Below are 19,090 nucleotides of genomic sequence, written 5' to 3' on the forward strand. Positions count from 1 at the left end.
CACCTCAAGTTGTTGGAGAAAAACACCAACAATGTCCCCGCAAGATCCTGAAAATTCCCTGGGAGGACAGACGCACCAACGTTTGCGTCCTCGACCAGGCCAACATCCCTAGCATTGAAGCATTGACCACATTCGATCAGCTCCGCTGGGTGGGCTACATTGTCCACATGCCAGACACGAGACTCCCAAAGCAAGGGCGCTACTTGGAACTCCTTCACGGCAAACGAGCCAAAGGTGGGCAGAAGACACCCTCAAAGCCACCCTGATAAAATGCAACATCCCCACTTGCAGCTGGGAGTTCCTGACCAAAGACTGCCCCTGTTATGTATCTGTAAAGCATGCACTCCCATGTTCCGCCACCAGGGAGCTCATTACCTGAAGTCCCAAGGGATCCCAGCATCCCTTGGGAGCACTGTATAGAAGTCGGCCCCTAAGGCCTGTTCCTCACTCTGGAGTGCCTTATTAAAGACTGAGGTCACTGTTACTTTAACCTCCCTGTGTGCAGTCTCATCTGTGTTAGGAACACAATAACTGGCGATGAGAATACGAATCCAACGCAAAGATGCAGCAAACTGTGGGCATTCCTGGAGAAGTTCTCGGAGGGTGAGGAGTGGGAAGCCTATGTTGAACGACTAGACCAGTACTTTGTAGCCAACGAGCTGGACGGAGAAGGAACTGCTGCAAAAAGGACAGCAGTCCTCCTCACAGTCTGCGGGGCACCGACCTACAGCCTCATGAAGAATCTTCTGGCTCCGGTGAAACCCACAGATACGTTGTATGAGGAGCTGTGTACACTGGTTCAGGAGCATCTTTACCCGAGGGAGAGCGTGCTGATGGCGAGGTATCGGTTCTACATGTGCCAGCGATCTGAGGTCAGGAAGTGGCGAGCTACGTCGCCGAGCTAAGGTGACTTGCAGGACAATGTGAGTTTGATGGCTACCTGGAGCAAATGCTCAGAGACATTTTTGTACTGGGCATTGGCCACGAGACCATCCTACGAAAAGTTTTGACTGTAGAGACACTAACCCTCACTAAGGCCATTGTGATAGCACAGGCGTTTATGTCCACCAGTGATAATAGCAAACAAATCTCTCAGCACACAAGTGCTAGCAATGTTTATAAATTAACTGGAACTGTGTTTGCGAGCAGAAATGTACATTGTAGAACCCACGAGTCTGCAACTGCTAGCAGGCCTCAGGTAACCGAGATGACTCAGAGTCCCCAACAAAGGATGAATGCTAGGCAATTCACACCTTGTTGGCGTTGTGGAGGCTTCCATTCAGCCTATTCATGCCGCTTCAAAGGGTATGTTTGCAAAAGCTGTGGAACAATAGGGCATCTCCAACGAACTTGCAAATGAGCTGCAAGCTCTGCAAAACCTGCTAACCATCACGTGGCAGAGGAAGTTCGGTCCATGGTGGATCAAAGCACTTCGAGCCTCAGAGAGAGGAGGCTGATGCTGAAGTACACAGGGTGCACACATTTTCGATGAAATGTCCACCTATAATGCTGAATGTAAAATTGAATGGCTTACCCATAGCCATGGAACTGGACACTGGCGCTAGCCAATCCATCATGAGTAAAAAGATGTTTGAGAGACTGTGGTGCAACAAGGCATTCCGACCAGCCCTGAGCCCCATGCACACGAAACTGAGAACGTACACCAAAGAGCTTATCACTGTCCTCGGCTAAGGTCAAGGTCACCTACGAGGGCATGGTGCACGAACTGCCACTCTGGATTGTCCCGGACGATGGCCCCACACTGCTTGGAAGGAGCTGGCTGGGCAAAATCCGCTGGAGCTGGGATGACATCCGAGCGCTATCACATGTCGATGAGGCCTCATGTAGCCAGATTCTTAACAAATTTCCTTCCCTTTATGAGCCAGGCATTGGAAACTTTTCCGGGGCAAAGGTGCGGATCCAATTGGTCCCAGAGGCACGACCCATTCACCACAAGGCGCGAGCTGTACCTCACATGATGAGGGAGAGAGTGGAAATCGAGCTGGACAGGCTGCAACTCGAGGGCATCATCTCCCCAGTGGGATTCAGCGAGTGGGCCAGCCCGATTGTTCCAGTACTCAAAAGTGATGGCACGGTCAGGATTTGCGGCGATTATAAAGTGACTATTAATCGTTTCTCGCTACAGGACCAATACCTGCTACCTAAGGCAGACGACCTATTTGCGATGCTGGCAGGAGGCAAGACGTTCACCAAGCTCGACCTGACTTTGGCTTACATGACGCAGGAGCTGGAGGAGTCTTCGAAGGGCCTCACCTGCAAAACACACACAAGGGACTGTTAATCTACAACAGATGCCCGTTTGGAATTCGATCGGCTGCAGCGATCTTCCAGAGAAACATGGAGAGCCTACTCAAGTCAGTACCACACATGGTGGTCTTTCAGGACGACATATTGGTCATGGGTCGGGATACCGCCGAGCACCTACAAAACCTGGAGGAGGTCCTCCAGCGACTGGATCAGGTAGAGCTGCGGCTGAAATGGTTGAAATGCACCTCGAGTCTTATCACCGAGAGCATACAGAAAACAAGCGCAGGCAGCGGAAAGAGCGTGCGGCAAACCAGTCCCACCCTCCCTTTCCCTCAATGACTATCTGTCCCACCTGTGACAGGGACTGTGGCTCTCGTATTGGACTGTTCAGTCCCCTAAGAACTCATGTTTAGAATGGAAGTAAGTCTTCCTCGATTACGAGGGACTGCCGATGATTATGAGTCGGCTGCATTCTCAGCTTGGCAAAGTCAGTTATTCTCTTGCCTTCGAGTCTGAGGGCTTGACTAAAGCCGCTCCAGGATTTGTGCACATAATCTAGGCTAACACTGCAATGCAGCACTGAAGGAAAGAAGAAGCTTGATATTATATCGCACCTCTTTCATCCATGACTTCTTCAGGCCTGGCGAGCGTTGAAGTTGAATTTATCGCCGTGATTTTCTGCTGATTGAGTACACGGAAATGCTTACAACAATAGCGAGTCTGGTGATGCTTCCCATCCTCGATGTTCTCGTACAGCTTCTTGTTGCAGAAGCAGAACTGGCTGGGCTTACCCCACCCCAGTCACACGTTCAGCAGAGATTGCAGGGGCATCCTGAAAAACAGCTACCATAAAGGGACCGAGACAAAACGCACTCTGTGTCATACCATATCAGTAAATCCAAAAGATTTGTCAGCACATCTTTGTTCCCTTTTCCTTCAAGAGGGAAATTGTACCATCCTTGAGACCAATGTTTCCTCATACCATGGAACCACACAAATCAACTGACAAGTACTGAGACCACAGGTACAAAAAAACTAGTTACTGGAAGAGGAGGAAAGTAAGCTTCTGTGGAAAACAGATAGAATGTATGGATAGATAAAACATTGAGAGTCAGGTTAATAAGAAATAGGAGCAGGAGTAGGACATACGGCCCCTCGAGCCTGCTCCGCCATTCAATAAGATCATAGCTGACCATCAACCTCAACTCCACTTTCCCGCCCGATCTCCATATCCCTTGATTCCCCGAGAGTCCAAAAATCTAGCGATCTCAGCCTTGAATACGCTCAACGATTCACCATCCACAGCCCCCTGTGGCAGAGAATTCCAAAGATTCACAACCCTCTGAGTGAAGAAATTCCTCCTCATCTCAGTCTTAAATGGCCAACCCCTTGTCCTGAGACTGTGCCCCCTAGTTCGAGACACTCCAGCCCAGGGAATCAACCTCTCAACATCTACTCAGTCAATCCCCCTCAGAATCTTGTATGTTTCAGTGAGATCACCTCTCATTCTTCTAAACTCCAGAGAATATGGGCCCAATCTACTCAATCTCTCCTCATAGGACAACCCTCTCAGCCCTGGTTAAGGGGAATAGCACAGTAGGGGACAAGACACGGAGAAAGCCCACTGCCTGGACACAGGGGGAATATGGATGACCGGTTGACCAGTAATACAAAGGAGGGCTTAGTGCTGGAAAAGAGCCCAGTGCAGCCAATTGGTGGCCTGATTCTCAATTGCCTTGACTGTAAAGGATGGTTTACCCTCTTTTCAAGCTATGCATTGTGGATTTTATCCATCAGCAATGATGAGGGGTGTGGGAGCTAAGAGTGAATCGCTGATACCACACTTCTCTTCTCTGCCTCGCTGAACCTGAAGTAATGGTCTCCATTATAAAGATCTTCATCTTCTGGAAGGGAGTGAAACATGGTGTCGAAGCTGATTTATATGGTTACGGCATTGTAAGTATGAGACCTGCTATACTTCTCTCCTCCTCCCTCATAATCTTTGTTAGAATCTTAATAGCACTGTGATTAAATCTATTACAGGTTGAATCTCCCTTATCCAGAACTCCCTTATCCAGAACCAACCCTCGTCCAGAACTATTCCCGGCCACCGGGTGGCGCATGCGCAGAACTCCAACTTGAACAAATTGAAGTCCTTCCTCGCTGCCGACTCCCGCAATCGCTGGCCTGACCCCGCGATCCACCGCCCCCCCCGCCCACCCCCCCCTGACCCCCCCCCTTGGTCTCTCTACCGCACTTCCAGTCCCAAGCCAGTCAGCCCCGCTATCCCCTTGCTCAGTATCTCTACCATCCGATTTAACATGACCATCCCTCATCCAGAGAAATCTCTTATCCGGAAGAGATCAGGTCCCGAGGGTTCCGGACAAGGGAGGTTCAACCTGTATAGGAAAAGATTAAGGTCTAAATGAGCTCTCGGTGCATCATCAGCGATGGGATCAAAGTACAAATTATGTGTCATCATGGTGTGTTTTATAGCAGTGTTGTGTAAATCTAAACAACATCCTGATACAATTCCTCCGGGAAGGATGAGGATACAGCATTTTTCAATACCGTGCTTCATAACCCCACGTAGCCATAATTGTGTCAGCCATGGCTCAGTGGGTCGTACATTCGCCTCTGAATCAAAAGGTTGTGGTTTCAAGACCCACTCCAGGAACTTGAGCACATAAATCTAGGCTGACACTCTAGTGCAGTGCTGAGGGAGAGCTGCACTGTCGGAGGTGCCGTTTTTTGGATGAGATGTAGCAAAGAGTAGGAGTAAATGGGTACTTTTCAGAATGGCAGGCAGTGACTAGTGGGGTACCACAAGGTTCTGTGCTGGGGCCCCAGCTGTTTACATTGTACATTAATGATTTAGATGAGGGGATTAAATGTAGTATCTCCAAATTTGTGGATGACACTAAGTTGGGTGGCAGTGTGAGTTGCGAGGAGGATGCTATGAGGTTGCAAAGTCTCTTGGATAGGTTAGGTGAGTGGGCAAATGCATGGCAGATGAAGTATAATGTGGATAAATGTGAGGTTATCCATTTTGGTGGTAAAAACAGAGAGACAGACTATTATCTGAATGGTGACAGATTAGGAAAAGGGGAGGTGCAATGAGACCTGGGTGTCATCGTACATCAATCATTGAAGGTTGGCATGCAGGTACAGCAGGCGGTTAAGAAAGCAAATGGCATGTTGGTCTTCATAGCTAGGGGATTTGAGTACAGGGGCAGGGAGGTGTTGCTACAGTTGTGCAGGGCCTTGGTGAGGCCACACCTGGAGTATTGTGTGCAGTTTTGGTCTCCTAACTTGAGGAAGGACATTCTTGCTATTGAGGGAGTGCAGTGAAGGTTCACCAGACTGATTCCCGGGATGGCGGGACTGACATATCAAGAAAGATTGGATCAACTGGGATTGTATTCACTGGAGTTCAGAAGAATGAGAGGGGACCTCATAGGAACGTTTAAAATTCTGATGGGTTTAGGCAGGTTAGATGCAGGAAGAATGTTCCCAATGTTGGGGAAGTCCAAAACCAGGGGTCACAGTCTAAGGATAAGAGGTAAGCCATTTAGGACCGAGATGAGGAGAAACTTCTTCACCCAGAGAGTGGTGAAGCTCTACCACAGAAAGTTGTTGAGGCCAATTCACTAAATATATTCAAAAAGGAGTTAGATGTAGTCCTTACTACTAGAGGGATCAAGGGGTATGGTGAGAAAGCAGGAATGGGGTACTGAAGTTACATGTTCAGCCATGAACTCATTGAATGGCGGTGCAGGCTCGAAGGGCCAAATGGCCTACTCCTGCACCTATTTTCTATGTTGATATGTTTCTATGTTAAACCAGATGGACATAAAAAAAATCCAATGGCACTCTTTCAAAGATGAGCAGGGGAGTTATCCCCAGCGCCCTGTCCAATATTTATCCCTCAATCAACATAACAAAAACAGATTATCATATTGCTGTTTGCGGGAGCTTGCTGTGTGTCAGTTGGCTTCTGCGTTTCCCAAATTACAACAGTGACTGCTCTCCAAAAGTACCTCATTGGCTGTAAAGCGCTTTGCGAAGTCTGGTAGTCATGAAAGTCGCTATATAAATGCAAGTCTTTCTGTATAGCAACTGAAAAGCATTTGCACTCGGCAATATCTTTGGGCGTTCCTCCAAGTAGCCACCAAAATAATTGCCCATAGTATGAAGTCAGAGGTGAAGCAAAGGCATCGCACGAAGATCTCGCGATCTCTGTGTCGAGAAGGTTTTCCGACGGGTAATTCAAATTCACAGAATATCGTGGGGATTCCCAGCCAAGAGCTGCTGTGATATCAGCAAGCTGTCTAAGCATCCAATCAAAAGGCAGAATTCTCACAGATGGGTAAGCTCCAAAAATTCAATATGTCACAGAGAGCAAAACAAAGATTGGTGCTCTCACAGGGGGAAAAGGCAAACCTGAAATAAAGAGGAACAAACTTTAAAGAAATTATGTACTTTTTTAAATTGCTCCAAAATGTTCATTTTTTAAAAAATGGATAGATTTGACACTGCACAAAATTTAAATTATTTCTTTTAGGGTCGTAACCTTTGTTAAAAAAGCTTGTTGCCTAATCTAATCCCTTTGGGTCTAACTTTTAGCCGGGTATTTAACAACGTAATTACTATGGAGTGATAAAAGTTTTCATCCGCTTGTGATCAGCTGAGTTCACGGATTTCCAGCTCTGTTTAGAGCGGCGGGGTGTGGCAGGGTCTGGTGGGGTGGCTGGTCACAGCACAGTCAGTGTCGGAGCACTGAATGACAGACTGCAACTTCAGGATGTCCGCTTAGGCTGCGCAAGTGCTAAATCCCAAAGTTGCCGTCAGTTTCAAAGGCGGAATGCAGGCGAACACTGCCAGTTTGCTGACATCAGGACCTTCAAGGTGCCTGTTACGTGTTATAACTCTCCATTTCTTTCATTAAAAGTGACTGGGATTTATCTACGTAACAGCAATCACTGCATGTAACTGAGGGCCCCGATTTTATCTCCAGCTGGATTCCCTCACTCAGAACTAAGTTCATATTACAGTCGGGTTTCAATTATGTCATCGGGCCGCAATGTGCCTATGTAAAGAAGGACCCCGTTGGCTCCGGGCGCCTGTCCTTGCTGCCTGCTCAGGAGAGCAGGTTCATGTTGCAGATGTTGCGATTGTTATGTATTTAACCCTTTGTAACCTGCATGATACCTGACCACCAGAGGGCCCACCTGTTGGAGTCCCAAGGGATCCCAGCATCCCTTGGGAGCACAGTATATAAGCAGGCCAACCACGAGGTACCTGCACCCTGGAATCTTATTAAAGGAGCTAAGGTTACACTTGCTCATTGTACACAGTACTCAGTTTCCACCTTTATTATGAGTGTACCAGCGATCATGGTGGCTTTCGGACAAGAAAGATTCAGGGCGATTTTAACTGCCCACCCAACTAGGTTTCCACTGAGTGAGTAGGGTTAAAATCACTCCAGAGTGTTTTGGGACAATACCTGAGACGTGATAAGGCAAGTACCTTTTTTCTTATTAGCCATTTTTTCTATTTACGGAGGAACTGTATGATGGTATTCATGGCTTTCTTGATTTTGTAGATACATTTTTTTTTATTTGTCAGCCAGTGGCTCAGTGTGTAACACTCTAACCTCTGAGTCAGAAGGTTGTGGGTTCAAGGCCCACTCCAGTGACTTGATCTCAAAAAATCTAGGCGGACACACCCAGTGCAGTGCTGAGGGAGTGCTGCACTGTCAGAGGTGCCGTCCTTTGGATGAGACATTAAACCGAGGCCCCCTGTCTGCTCTCTCAGGTGGATATAAAAGATCCCATGGTGCTATTTTGAAGGAGGGAAGTGGAGTTGTACAAGGTGTCCTGGGGCCAATATTTATCCCTCAATTAACATAACAAAAACAGATTATCTGGTCATTATCATATTGCAGTTTGTGGGAGCTTGCTGTGCGCAGATTGGCTGCCGCATTTCCCACATTTCAACAGTGACTACACTTCAAAAAGTACTTCTTTGGCTAAAAAGCATTTTCGGACATTCTGAGGTCTGACGGTAAAGTACCATTTAATTTGAATTATCCACCCTGAACTGAGGGCAAGTTCAGCCCCGTAATGTAGGAAACATGGCAGCCAATTTGCGCACAGCAAGCTCCCACAAACAGCAATGTGATAATGACCAGATAATCTGTATTTTAGTGATGTTGATTAAGGGATAAATATTAACCAGGACACCGGGGATAACTCCCTTGCTCTTCTTCGAAATAGTACCTTGGGATCTTTTACGTCCACCTGAGAGGGCAGAGGGGGCCTCAGTTTAACATCTCATCTGAAAGACGGCACCTCTGACAGTGCAGCGCTCCCTCAGCACTGCACTGGGAGTGTCAGCTTAGATTTTCGTCCTCGAGTCTCTGGAGTGGGATTTGAACCTACGAACCTTCTAACTCAGAGGCGAGAGTGCTGCCCACTGAGCCATGGCTGACACCTAAAGATCATAAATATGTCTTGTCAGCTAAGATTGCTCAAACATACCCATCATCTGTGGCAGGCCGTTTTTTCTGTTTCAGTGTCTATGCAGTCAAACCTTTGGCAAAGTTCGATCACTTCTTTATGCTAAGTACACTGGAGAGGAAGCTGAAAGATATGTTTGTGGTGACAAGCAAAGTTGGTGAATGGATGGAAGTCTGAACTCCAACACTCCAACTGGAATTGAAATTGGAGAGGCAGGGGGATGGATCAAAAAACTCTGAGGGGGAGAAATTCACTATCGCCCCCCTGTGGGGCGTTCATTCTTAAAAGTCTGAAAAGTTAGCAGCAGGTTAAAAAATTTGCTGTTTGCGCTCCAAGAAATGGAGCGTTAAATCAAGCGTTTCATTTCCTCGTTGGAGCGCTAACGGCAGCGGGCGGTGTGAAGACTTCAGCAGCGTTGCACACTGGTCCATGCAACGCTGCCGTGTTCAGTAGCTCCTTCCCACCCTTAAAGGGAAGGGTCATCGCTGCAGGCTCTGCAGCGTAAAACAGACCTACCTGGACCACCAAGGGAGTGGCGATCCCGTGCGATCAGCCCATCACTCAAGCAGAGTGATCACTCAAGCTGATCGATCACGGGCAGGAACCCACGATAAAAACGGCAACCAGAAAGGTACGTGTTTTTTGTAGTTATCTCGGCCACCGCGCCTTTAAGCATTGCCCCTGGTAGCAGCCGCCTGCCCAATCCGCGCCTCCTGCAGCTGGCGGTGTTTTCACCCGGCACCGCAGCAGGGGGCAGAAGTTAATTTTGGGTCCGAGGCGCTAGCAGGGCGATGAGCACGCCGATGATGTCACAATCACGGGGCGCAGGAGATCGGGGCGCAATGTGTAGCGCAGCCGCTAAACTTCCATCCAATATGTCGGTAATCGATGCCAGCCATTGCGACCCATTGGCGCCCCCTGGAGGAGCTAACGGGAGGAGCAAAGACACCCAGTTCCTCCCCCTTAAGTTTTTTAGACCTGTAAAAGTCAAAGGGTAGGATTAATCCCCGCAACAAATAACTGTTTTTTTATTTAAATCAACATTTGGCAGAATATATTGAGAATGGCCTCAGCACCAGTCTGATAACAACCCTGCGGAACCAATTATTATAGGGCTCGACAAGGGTTTATTATGTGAAGAAGACTCATACTGTTAGCGACACACCTCACTGCTCCAGTTTCAGAAAAAGAATGAAATTCTGGATGTCCCCGAGCTGCCCAATAAATGCATTATTTTTCAAGTGCAGTCACGATTGATATGCAGGCAGCATGGCGGCCCCAACCTGCGAGAGACCATCAGCAGCAGGTCAGGGCCGTAAAAGGAGCGGCGTGTGGCAGCCCCTGAACAGCGTGACGGCATGCCCCTACAAGGCGCAGCACGAGCCAGTCCAGGAGAGCGACGGCTGTGAAGAGGGAGACTGGATTGGACGCCACCATAATCCAGGTCAGTGATTGGAGCGCGGGCAGGTACAGCGGGAGCGGCGAGGTCGGGGCGCAGGAGTGGCGAGAGATTTCCGAGCGACGTGATCGGGGCCCAGGAAAGTCGTGAGTTCAGGGCCCAGAAGAGGCATGGGCCCAGGGGCAGCACGGGCCAGCCCACACTGCGATATGTGTGCGCACTAGGTCCGTGCAGCAGAGCTGGTCTTCAGTCATCTTGGTTAATCTTTGACACTGGTCTAAGACCTGGCTCTGTCAAGCCCGTGTGATGGCTGGTGTGCAACGGTCACCACACGTTAAAAAAATCCATGCACAGGCATCTTCCACCCTTCAGGCTCTGGAATATTAGATCCTTCATTGAAACACCTGTGAACGCAACCCTTTTTAACATGGAAACATAGAAACATAGAAAATAGGTGCAGGAGTAGGCCATTCAGCCCTTCAAGCCTGCACCACCATTCAATAAGATCATGGCTGATCATTCCTTCAGTACCCCTTTCCTGCTTTCTCTCCATACCCCTTGATCCCCTTAACCGTAAGGGCCATATCTAACTCCCTTTTAAATATATCCAATGAACTGGCATCAACAACTCTCTGCGGCAGGGAATTCCACAGGTTAACAATTCTCTCAGTGAAGAAGTTTCTCCTCATCTCAGCCCTAAATGGCCTACCCCTTATCCTAAGACTGTGTTCCCTGGTTCTGGATTTCCCCAACATCAGGAACATTCTTCTTGCATCTAACCTGTCCATTCCAGTCAGAACGTTATATGTTTCTATGAGATCCCCTCTCATTCTTCTAAACTCCAGTGTATAAAGGTCCAGTTGATCCAGTCTCTCCTCATATGTCAGTCCAGCCATCCCGAGAATCAGTCTGGTGAACCTTTGCTACACTCTTTCAATAGCAAGATCGTCCTTCCTCAGATTAGGGGACCAAATCTGAGCACAATATTCCAGGTGGGGCCTCACCAAGGCTCTGTACAACTGCAGCAAGACATCCCTGCTCCTATACTCAAATCCCCTTGCTATGAAGGTCAACATACCATTTGTCTTCTTCACTGCCTGCAGTACCTGCATGCCAACTTTCAATGACTGATGAACCATGACACCCAGGTCTCGCTGCACCTCCCCTTTTCCTAATCTGCCACCATTCAGATAATATTCTGTCTTCGTGTTTTTGCCCCAAAAGTGGATAACCTCACATTTATCCACATTATACAGCATCTGCCATGTATTTGCCCATTTGCCTAACCTGTCCAAGTCACCCTGCAGCCTCTTAGCGTCCTCGTCACAGCTCACACCGCCACCCAGTTTAGTGTCATCTGCAAACTTGAGAGATATAACACTCAATTCCATCATCTAAATCATTAATATGTATTGTAAAGAGCTGAGGTCCCAGCCCTGAGCCCTGCGGCACTCCACTAGTCACTGCCTGCCATTCTGAAAAGGACCCGTTAATCCCGACTCTCTGCTTCCTGTCTGCCAACCAGTTCTCTATCGATGTCAGTAGATTACCCCCTAATACCATGTGCTTTGATTTTGCACACCAATCTCTTGTGTGGGACCTTGTCAAAGCCTTTTGAAAGTCCAAATACACCACATCCACTGGTTCTCCCTTATCCACTCTACTTGTTACATCCTCAAAAATTTCCAGAAGTTTTGTCAAGCATGATTTCCCTTTCATAAATCCATGCTGACTTGGACCAATCCTATCACTGCTTTCCAATCCTTAATGATTGAATCCAACATTTTCCCCACCACCGATGTCAGGCTAACCGGTCTATCATCTTGGTTAATCCTTGACACTGGTCCAAGACCTAGCTCTGTCAAGCCCGTCAAGCAAGTCATCCTCGATTCGAGGGATCGCCTAAGAAGAAGGCAGACAAACATGGAGGTCAATTTGTACAAATAGTCAATAAGAGGAATGAGGAGCTAGTGGCCCTGATTTTGAGGTCAGCTGTGAAGTGAAGGTGTTCACTGCTGCACCCGAAGTACACTCCAATCGGAGATCGCGCAATCCCTGTGTCAAGAAATTCGGGTTTTCCGACCCTGAATTCAAATGAACAGAACTTAATGGGGATCCCCTTGCGTGAGCTGCTGTGACGTCAACAGACTGTCTAAGTAGCCAATCAAAAGGCATAATGTTCACAAACAGCGAACAGGAAGTGAAGAAGGAAAGAAAGTCTTGCATTCATATAGCGTCTTTCATGATGACAGGACACCTCAAAGCGTTTACAGCAAATGAAGTAGTTTTGGGGTATAGTCACTGTTATAATGTAGGAAACGCGGCAGCCAATTTGCGCACAAGCAAGCTCCTACACACAGCAATGTGATAATGACCAGATAATCTGTTTTTGTTATATTGATTGAGGGATAAATATTGGCCAGGATACCTGGGAGAAGTCTCCTGCTCTTCTTCGAAATAGAGCCATGGGATCTTTTACCTCCACCTGAGAGAGCAGACGGGGCCTCGGTTTAACGTCTCATCCGAAAGACGGCACCTCCGACAGTGCAGCACTCCCACAGCACTGCATTGGAGTGTCAGCGTAGATTTTTGTGTTCATTAGAGAGAGTAATATAAAGAGTGGGGCTCTCACAGAGGGGAAGGCAAACCTGAAATAAAGAGGGGCAAACTTAAAAATTTTTTTTTAATTGTTTTGAAAATTTTCTTTAAAATATTATTTTTTTTTTAAATGGACAGATTTCACACAAAGTTATTTTTTCAGGCCCTTGAACTCTGCTTAACGTCACTGCGCAGTTAAAACTCCAGTTATACCTTATCCCGTTGGATTTAACTTTGAGTGGGAAATTTAACAGCGTATTTACTGTGGAAGAGCCGAAGCTTTCTTTGGGCTCAAGTATTGAGGGGGTTTCACTGATTGCTGGCTCTGTTGCGGAACTGCACAGCACAGCCAGTTCCAGAGCATTCCTTGCCAGACTGCAACTTCGGGAAGCGCATGCGCCAAATCCCGACGTTGCTGTCAGTTTCAAAGGCTTCGAACATGCCGTCATACGGAGCGCATATTCAGGGACATCGTATCTATTTGTGGTAAAGGAAAAACATTGGCCCAGACACCAGGCGAACTCCCTGCTTTTGAATAGTTCCATGAGATTGTTTACGGCCATCTGAAAAGGCCGATAGGGCCTCACATTAACATCTCATTCAATGGTAAAAACTGTGAGAAAATGCGCACCTACTCTGAGATATTGAAATATAAATTTAAAAAAAGCTGTCCGGCTCAGTGGGTTAAGTTAGTCCCATTCACCAGTGAGATCCCAGGTTCAATCCCATTTACGAATTTGCAAATTTGCCCAAGGGCATCACTCGGTGTCCGATAATCAGTATCAATGTTCCCAGGTTCGGGAGTGGAAGACCAACCTGGGCTCCTGATCACTAGCCAATTACCCCCAGTTGAAAGTGTATTTTTTTATTCATTCACAGGATGTGGGCATCGCCAGGAAGGCTGGCATTTATCGCCCATCCCCTAATTGTCCTCGAGAAGGTGAAGGTGAGCTACCTTCTTGATTACAACTGACTGGCTCGCTACACCGTTTCCAAGGGCAGTGAAGAGTTAACCACATTGCTGTGGGTTTGGAGTCACCTATAGGACAGACCGGGTAAGGACAGCATGTTTCCTTCCCTAAAGGACATTAGTGAACCAGATGTGTTTTTTTTTTCATGGTCATGATCCTAGCTTTTTAGTCTCGATTTAATGTCCAGTGGTGGGATTTGAACTCATGTCCCCAGATCATGGGCCGAAGTCTCTGGGTTACTAACCCAGTAGCAGAACCATAATGCTACTGTACCCCTGAAGCTGTTAGGTGAGGACAGTACTGAGCTTGGCTATGATGCTCCCACTGAAAGGCAGGGTGTTATTTTAACCTAACTCCCCACAGGCTCGGGTGAAAGATCGATTTTGCACCCACTCGAAATTACACCCCTCTGACTTCAATGGAGAGTACATTTGAACAGGGTTTAAAACCAGCAATGTACCCCATCCCATTATTTTCTGTTGGGGGGCAGGGGGGGTTAGCTTAAAATTGTCCCCTCAGTGTCTGGGCTCACGCCTGATGAATGGTCACTTGGCGCGGTACCAGAGGGCAACCTGCACTAATTCCATGATTACATCTACCACTGTGATTTTATATCCCAATCATTAATCCTTCAGTACCACCATCACTTAGTCATACAAAGCTCACTCTGATCACTAGTATAACATATTCTGTATATAATGTGGCAACAAGAGCAGGCCAGAGACTGTGTATTCTGCGGCAAATGTCTTACCTCCTGACTCCGCAGCATCTACAAGGCACAAGTCAGGAGTAGAAACATAGAAAATAGGTGCAGGAGTAGGCCATCCGGCCCTTCGAGCCTGCACCGCCATTCAACAAGATCATGGTTGATCATTCCTTCAGTACCCCGTTCCAGCTTTCGCTCCATACCCCTTGAGCCCTTTAGCCATAAGGGCCATATCTAACTCCCTCTTGAATATATCCAATGAACTGGCATCAACAACGCTCTGCGGTAGGGAATTCCACAGCTTAACAACTCTCTGAATGAAGAAGTTCCTCCTCATCTCAGTCCTAAATGGCTTACCCCTTATCCTAAGACTGTGTCCCCTGGTTCTGGACTTCCCCAACATCGGGAACATTCTTCCTGCATCTAACCTGTCCAGTCCCGTCAGAATTTTATATGTTTCTATGAGATCCCCTCTCATCCTTCTAAACTCCAGTGAATACAGGCCCAGTCAATCCAGTCTCTCCTCATATGTCAGTCCTGCCATTCCAGGAATCAGTCTGGTGAACCTTCGCTGCACTCCCTCAATAGCAAGAATGTCCTTCCTCAGATTAGGAGAACAAAACTGAACACAATATTCCAGGTGGGGCCTCACCAAAGCCCTGTACAACTGCAGTAAGACCTCCCTGCTCCTATACTCAAATCCCCTTGCTATGAAGGCCAACATATCATTTGCCTTCTTCACCGCCTGCTGTAGCTGCATGCTAACCTTCAATGACTGATGAATCATGACACCCAGGTCTCGCTGCACCTCCCCTTTTCCGAATCTGCTGCCATTCAGATAATATTCTGCCTTTGTGTTTTTGCCCCCAAGTGGATCACCTTACATTTATCCACATTATACTGCATCTGCCATGCATTTGCCCACTCACCTAACCTGTCCAAATCATCCTGCAGCCTCTTAGCGTCCTCCTCACAGCTCACACCGCCACTCAGTTTTGTGTCATCTGCAAACTTGGAGATATTACACTCAACTCCATCATCCAAATCATTAATATATATTGTAAAGAGCTGGTGTCCCAGCACTGAGCCCTGTGGCACTCCACTAGTCACTGCCTGCCATTCTGAAAAGGACCCGTTAATCCCGACTCTCTGCTTCAGGTCTGCCAAGCAGTTCTCTATCCACGTCAGTACATTACCCCCAATACCATGTGCTTTGATTTTGCACACCAATCTCTTGTGTGGGACCTTGTCAAAAGCCATTTGAAAGTCCAAATACACCACATCCACTGGTTCTCCCCTGTCCACTCTACTAGTTATATCCTCAAAAAATTCCAGAAGATTTGTCAAGCATGATTTCCCTTTCATAAATCCATGCTGACTTGGACCAATCCTATCACTGCTTTCAAAATGTGCTGCTATTTCATCCCTAATGATTGATTTCAAACATTTTCCCCACTACTGATGTCAGGCAAACTGGTCTATAATTACCCGTTTTCTCTTTCCCTCCTTTTTTAAAAAGTGGTGTTACATTAGCAACCCTCCAGTCCATAGGAACTGATCCAGAGTTGATAGACTTTTGGAAAATTATCACCAATGCATCCACTATTTCTAGGGCCATTTCCTTAAGTACTCTGGGATGTAGACTATCAGGCCCTGGGGATTTATCGGCCTTCAATCCCTAACACAATTTTACGCCTAATAAGGATTTCCTTCAGTTCCTCCTTCTCACTAGACCCTCAGTCCCTTAGTATTTCCGGAAGGTTATTTGTGTCTTCCTTTGTGAAGACAGAACCAAAGTACTTATTCAATTGATCTGCTATTTCTTTGTTCCCCATTATAAATTCACCCGAATCCGACTGCAAGGGACCTACGTTTGTCTTCACTAATCTTTTACTCTTCACATATCGATAGAAGCTTTTGCAGTCATTTTTTTATGTTTCCGGCAAGCTTCCTCTCGTACTCTATTTTCCCCCTCTTAATTAAACCCTTTGTCCTCCTCTGCTGTAATCTAAATTTCTCCCAGTCCTCCGGCTTGCTACTTTTTTTGGCTAATTTGTGTGCCTCTTCCTTGGATTTAACACTATCCTTAATTTCCCTTGTTAGCCACGATTGAGCCACCTTCCCCGTTTTATTTTTACTCCAGACAGGGATGTACAGTTGTTGAATTTCGTCCATATGACCATTGCCTTCCACCGTCAACCCTTTAAGTATCATTTGCCAGTCTAATCTAGCCAATTTGCATCTCATACCATCAAAGTTACCTTTCCTTAAGTTCAGGACCCTAGTTTCTGAATTAACTTTGTCACTCTCCATATTAATAAAGACTGTGATGGAATACTCTCCACTTGCCTCCAACAACACTCAAGAAGCTCTACATCATCCAGAACAGAGCAGCCCGCTTGATTGGTATCCTTAACATTCACTCCCTCCACCATCGTGGCTGCAGTGTGTACCATCTACAAAATAGAAACATAGAAAATAGGTGCAGGAGCAGGCCATTCAGCCCTTCTAGCCTGCACCGCCATTCAATGAGTTCATGGCTGAACATGAAACTTCAGTACCCCCTTCCTGCTTTCTCGCCATAACCCTTGATCCCCCGAGTAGTAAGGACTTCATCTAACTCCCTTTTGAATATATTTAGTGAATTGGCCTCAACTACTTTCTGTGGTAGAGAATTCCACAGGTTCACCACTCTCTGGGTGAAGAAGTTTCTCCTCATCTCGGTACTAAATGGCTTACCCCTTATCCTCAGACTGTGACCCCTGGTTCTGGACTTCCCCAACATTGAGAACATTCTTTCTGCATCTAACCTGTCTAAACCCGTCAGAATTTTAAACGTTTCTATGAGGTCCCCTCTCATTCTTCTGAACTCCAGTGAATACAAGCCCAGTTGATCCAATCTTTCTTGATAGGTCAGTCCCGTCATCCCGGGAATCAGTCTGGTGAACCTTCGCTGCACTCCCTCAATAGCAAGAATGTCCTTCCTCAAGTTATGAGACCAAAACTGTACACAATACTCCAGGTGTGGCCTCACCAAGGCCCTGTACAACTGTAGCAACACCTCCCTGCCCCTGTATTCAAATCCCCTCGCTATGAAGGCCAACATGCCATTTGCTTTCTTAACCGCCTGCTGTACCTGCATGCTAACCTTCAATGACTGATGTACCATGACACCCAGGTCTCGTTGCACCATCCCTTTTCCTAATCTGTCACCATTCAGATAATAGTCTGTCTCTCTGTTTTTACCACCAAAGTGGATAACCTCACATTTATCCACATTATACTTCATCTGCCATGCATTTGCCCACTCACCTAACCTATCCAAGTCACTCTGCAGCCGAATAGCATCCTCCTCGCAGCTCACACTGCCACCCAACTTAGTATCATCCGCAAATTTGGAGATACTGCATTTAATCCCCTCGTCTAAATCAATAATGTACAATGTAAACAGCTGGGGCCCCAGCACAGAACCTTGCGGCACTCCACTAGTCACTGCCTGCCATTCTGAAAAGTACCCGTTTACTCCTACTCTTTGCTTCCTGTCTGACAACCAGTTCTCAATCCACGTCAGCACACTACCCCCAATCCCATGTGCTTTAACTTTGCACATTAATCTCTTGTGTGGGACCTTGTCGAAAGCCTTCTGAAAGTCCAAATATACCACATCAACTGGTTCTCCTTTGTCCAATTTACTGGAAACATCCTCAAAAAATTCCAGAAGATTTGTCAAGCATGATTTCCCTTTCACAAATCCATGCTGACTTGGACCTATCATGTCACCATTTTCCAGATGCACTGCTATGACATCCTTAATAATTGATTCCATCATTTTACCCACTACTGAGGTCAGGCTGACCGGTCTATAATTCCCTGTTTTCTCTCTCCCTCCTTTTTTAAAAAGTGGGGTTACATTGGCTACCCTCCACTCCATAGGAACTGATCCAGAGTCAATGGAATGTTGGAAAATGACTGTCAATGCATCCGCTATTTCCAAGGCCACCTCCTTAAGTACTCTAGGATGCAGTCCATCAGGCCCTGGGGATTTATCGGCCTTCAATCCCATCAATTTCCCCAACACAATTTCCCGACTAATAAAGATTTCCCTCAGTTCCCCCTCCTTACTAGACCCTCTGACCCCTTTTATATCCGGAAGGTTGTTTGTATCCTCCTTAGTGAATACCGAACCAAAGTACTTGTTCAATTGGTCTGCCATTTCTTTGTTCCCTGTTATGACTTCCCCTGATTCTGACTGCAGGGGACCTACGTTTGTCTTCACCAACCTTTTTCTCTTTACATACCTATAGAAACTTTTGCAATCCGCCTTAATGTTCCCTGCAAGCTTCTTCTCGTACTCCATTTTCCCTGCCCTAATCAAACCCTTTGTCCTCCTCTGCTGAGTTCTAAATTTCTCCCAGTCCCCAGGTTCGCTGCTATTTCTGGCCAATTTGTATGCCACTTCCTTGGCTTTAATACTATCCCTGATTTCCCTAGATAGCCACGGTTGAGCCACCTTCCCTTTTTTATTTTTACGCCAGACAGGAATGTACAATTGTTGTAATTCATCCATGCGGTCTCTAAATGTCTGCCATTGCCCATCCACAGTCAACCCCCTAAGTATCATTCGCCA

Source organism: Pristiophorus japonicus, chromosome 5 (assembly GCF_044704955.1).
Source record: "Pristiophorus japonicus isolate sPriJap1 chromosome 5, sPriJap1.hap1, whole genome shotgun sequence".
Classification (NCBI taxonomy): domain Eukaryota; kingdom Metazoa; phylum Chordata; class Chondrichthyes; family Pristiophoridae; genus Pristiophorus; species Pristiophorus japonicus.